We start from the raw sequence: 4934 nt of genomic DNA, 5'->3' as shown, positions 1-4934 counted from the left end.
GCTGTCTGAACCAAATTTGACCTTGGCTACCGCACAAGAAAAAGCCTTCGCGCGGAAGCAGCATCCCATAATGTGAGAGAAATTCACCAGGCGTTCTCCAGCAATGTCCACTTACTCCAAAAAGATCAAGAACCAGATCATCACCAGCAAATTCAGCAGATTATACCCTCACCAACTTCACCACGTAAACCAATTAATCCACAGACATGTTTGAGTTGTGGCTGACAACACAGACAAAGGGAGTGCAGGTTTAGGAAAGCAGAGTGTCATGCATGCAAGAAGAAGGGCCACATAAACAGGGTTTGCCACTTGAAGGCCAGTTCCAGGAGACAAAAAGACTGTAGCAAATGTATTCACTCCCAATCCACTCACAGATTGGAGTCCTCCCCAAAACGTGAGGTACAAAAACTATATTTGATTCAAAATGTTGGTGTTGTTGAAACTCAAGGTTCTGAGATGATTGCAACTGTAGTAATAAATGGAAAGAAGTGCAAAGTGGAAGAAGACTCAGGTTTGGAAGTCTCTCTTATAGATGAAAACACATTCTGCCAGTTGTTATGGTATCCTCTCTTCAAGTTATTGAAACCTGAGTGTCGCCTGCGTGACTACAATGGACAGAGTATGGAAACTTTGGGTAGCTGCAGTGTAGATGTCCAGTATGGATCTATTAGACAGCGTCTACCCCTCATTGTCATTAAGGGTTCCCGCAAAAGCCTTCTGGGGAGAAATTGATTCTCACCATTGGGAATCAGTATTCAAGGTGTACACAGTCTCTGCACAGAAAGTCTGGAAAGGCTTGCAAGGGAATTTCCCCAGGTATTCTCCAATGTATTAGGAACTTACTCTGGTCCACCTGTGATGTTCCAAATGGATCCTGCGATAGCCCCTATCTTTATGAAGAGTCGAAATTGGGACTCTTCATAAAGAGTGCATACCTTTTGCACTGCGGCCAAAAATTGATGCAGAATTAGGTCTGCTTATCACGCAAGGGGTCGTCGAGCCAATCATACATACAAGCTGGGCTACACCAATTGTTCCTGTTTTAAAACCTAACGGCAGCGTTCGTATCTGTGAGGATTACAAGTACACTGTTAATAAAGCCCTGAAGCAGGACCCGCACCCAGTGCCTGCCATTAATCAGTTACTGTCTGTTCTTGTAGGAGGGAAGGTTTTTGCCAAACTTGACCTCTCTCAAGCCTATCAGCAATTGATAGTGGATGACAAGGCTGCTGAGGCCAAACAATAATTACACACCGGGGAGCGTTCGGTGTCAGGCGCCTCCAGTTTGGAATTTCTGTGGCATCAGGAATTTTCCAGCGGTTCATGGAAAAAATGCTAGCAGGAATTCCCGGGGTTGTTCCATACTTTGATGATGTGTTGATCATGGGGCCGTCTAGAGAGAAACTCACTGAGAGACTCAGAGAAGTTTTGCAGAGATTTGATAAAGCAGGTATCAGAGTAAAAAGAGAAAAATGTCAACTGGGAGTTTCCAGTATCAACTTGCTGGGCTATCAAATTGATGATTCTGGCATTCACCCAGTTGAAGACAAGGTAAAAGCAATACATGATGTTCCTATACCAAAATGCAATCAGGATCTTCAAGCATTCTTAGGACTTCTCAATTTTTATCACATCTTCTTGAAAGACAAAGCCACCATAGCAGAGCCCCTTCATCGCTTACTGGATAAAGGAGCTCAGTGGAAGTGGACTTGCCAGCACAATGAAGCCTTCCAGGGCTTCAAAAAGTTGCTGACATCAGACTCTGTCCTTGTTCACTATGATAAGCAGAAGCCACTGTCCATTACTTGTGATGCCTCACCATTTGGTGTTGGCACTGTCCTCAGTCACACATTGCTTGATGGCACAGACACATCTGTTGCTTTTTACTCTAGAACAGTGACTTCAACCGAGAGGAACTATGCACAGATTGATAAAGAAGCATTGGCAATCATTGCAGGAGTTAAAAAAATTCACAATTATGTTTATGGCCGCAAATTCAAAATCCGAACAGACCACAAACCCCTTCTTAGAATTTTTACTACAGACAAACCAACTCCTATTTTGTCTCCCTGTATGCAACGCTGGAGCATCATGCTAAATGCATATGACTATATACTCATGTACAAACCTGGGAAAATTGCAAATGCTGATGCATTGAGCCGCCTACCACTACAAATACCTGATTGTACTACTCCTCTGCCAGCGGAAGTCCTCATGCTGGAATCCATGCCAGAAGCCCCTCTTCAGGATGATCAGATAGCAAGGATGACTGAAAAAGACTCTATCCTTGCCCGTGTCCTCAACTGGGTATGGAGGGGCTCCCCTGCAGACAAATTGGCTGAGGAATTCAGGTCATTTTCATCATGTCAGCATGAGCTGTCTGCCCACAAGGGTTGCTTTTTGTGGGGAAATGGTGCCATCATTCCAGAAGCAGGACACCAAATCATACTGACAACACTGCACGCAGCACACCCAGGCATTGTGAGGATGAAATCACTGGTTAGAAGTTATGTATGGTGGCCAGGTATGGCCAGCGACATAGAAAGGGTTGTGAAGGAGTGAAGCACTTGTCAAGCAACCCATCATAATCCACCAACAGCACCAGTATTTCCTTGAAAATAACAAAGGAACCCTTGTCACGCATCTACATTGATTTTGCTGGCCCTTTTCAAGGTAAGAACTTCTTAATTGTTGTTGATTTGTACTCAAAATGGCTTGAAGTGATTACTGTCTCAACTCTTACATCAAGTGCCACTATAACAGCTCTCTGTCAGCTGTTTGCAATCCACGGGATGCCTGACACTATCGTTTCTGATAATGGCAGTGCATTCACCTCATTAGAGTTCCAAGATTTTGCCAGCTGCAACCTCATTCAAACTGTTATCATTGCACCTCGCAGGCCACAAACCAATGGGTAAGCTGAGTGAATGGTGCAGACTACGAAAGATGCACTGAAAAGGATTGTCGTAGGGCACTGACCTACCAGACTGGCCAGATTTCTGTTTGCTCAACATGTAATTCCTTGCCCTACAACAGGGTCCAGCCCATCAGAGCTTCTTATGGGTTGTCGTCTCAAGATATGCCTTGACCGTGTTAACCCAGACCTTGTGAGAGACACGAAGTTTCAGAAAGAAAAGGAGTTGGACTCTGCATTGCCATCTGGTACCTTACGTCTTTTTGTTCCACAGGAGACTGTGTTTGCTCAGAACTACAGGACAGGCCCACAGCGGGTTCAATCTAAAATTGTAAGCGCCACAGGACCCGTATCATATACAGTCCAGACTGACAATGAACAAGTTTGCAGACGTCATGTGGACCAGCTGTGTGGGCGTTCTTCTATTGATAACCCTACACCTGAGCAATCTCCAAGCACCAATCCACCACTAACAGACATGGATTCACTGGGGAAATGCCTACCTGTTTCCACCACCCTTTTCCATCACCATCAGAAGGTAATATCGCTGTTGAGTCTCCAGATATGACAGCCCTGTCAGCCTCCGCTGAACCCCTCCCTGAGTCCAGTTCTATGGGAAGACCACAGCGGAAGTGGAGTCCTCCCAAATGGTTGGCTGACTATTCTGTCTAGGGGGAAGGGGTGTTGTGTCTTATTGTGTTTTCCTTGTACTGTCCCCATAAGGCCAAAGCCCTCTTGTTCAGCACTGCAGGGTTCAGTTTGCTTTGTGGCAGTTTTGCAGCACTGGGACTCCACCTTTTCTGCCATGAGAAGCCAGAGGCATTCTTGGTTCCTCTCCCTGCACAGGACAGGACTGGGTCAAGTCAGAGGCAGAGCAAGTATAAGTTCTGCATACATCTGTTGAAGGCAACTCTTAAGATCCACCTGGATATGATTCCAGAGAATTGTAATAATAGATAACTGTTAGTTCAACACAGTGTCCAGAGTATTGTTGCTGAACTCACAACATATCAGTTTTCGTACTCTACAGTTGCCTTTATACCTTGATGTAATGAGCAAATGATGTTCAACAATTTGGGGGGACAATCCAGTTTCTTCAGAACAGTAAAAAGTCCCTGTCTTTTGACCGTATCAAAGGCCTTTGTCAGATTGATGAAGGCTCTGTATAGTGGTATTCATTTTTCTCTACACTTCTCTTGCAGTTGTTTGACCAAAAATATCGTATCAGTGGTGGAACGTCATGAGCAAAAAACACATTGACTTTCAGGATGGATTCTTTCACTTAGAGACTGCAGCTCAGGGAGCGTGATACGAATGACAATTTTTCTGATGATGTTCAACAGGGAGATACATCTATAGCTGTCACAGTCACTTCTATCCCCTTTGTTTTTGTATGACTGTACAAGGTGAGTATCTTTGAAATCTTGTGGTACTGCTTCCTCTCTCCAACAGAGCGGGTAAAAATTCATGAAGCTTTCGAACTACTGAGTCATTGGCACATTTGTAGATTTCAGCAGGCAAACAATCGTTGTTGGATGCCTTGTTCCTGGGAATCAATTTACTGGCTTTCTGCAAATCTTCTAATGTAGGCTCATTGCCTAATTCCATCATAACTCCAATTTTGGTAATCTTTTGAGCACTTCATGTTTGATTTCAGGCTCACTGGATTATATAACTCCATAGTGTTCAATCCAGCACTCAAGTTTTTTTGTTTATAAGTAATGACATTTCCATTTAAATCTTTCAGTGGAGCTGTTTTCTTCTTGACTGGACCAATTGAGCAACCTTTTGAATGATATGATGTTCAATAAAAAAAAGCAAATATGTAGCTTTAACAACAACTTTACATGTACATGTAATTGTTTTTTGTGCTTGGAAAATTTTAAAAACAGATACATTATTTGTGAACCTGAGCCCAAAAGATTTTTAGGCCTGAGACAAAACCTGAGTAAAGGTCAGCCCTGCCTCCCCATACCCCCATCGCACGCCATGTCATGTTAGGAGGAAATGAAATTCTGAC

The 4934-nt window shown here is 43.7% G+C and overlaps 1 pseudogene; it reads left to right on the top strand.

The window, feature by feature from the left end:
- Window positions 1-456: 456 nt before the first annotated feature.
- On the top strand, window positions 457-2562 carry LOC112547864 (annotated as a pseudogene).
- The last annotated feature ends 2372 nt before the right edge of the window (window positions 2563-4934 follow it).

The sequence above is a fragment of the Alligator sinensis genome, unplaced genomic scaffold, assembly GCF_000455745.1.
Source record: "Alligator sinensis unplaced genomic scaffold, ASM45574v1 scaffold745_1, whole genome shotgun sequence".
Classification (NCBI taxonomy): Eukaryota; Metazoa; Chordata; order Crocodylia; family Alligatoridae; genus Alligator; species Alligator sinensis.
The sequence above is the reverse complement of the archived record's forward strand: the minus strand, read 5'-3'. Positions and strand labels throughout refer to the sequence as shown.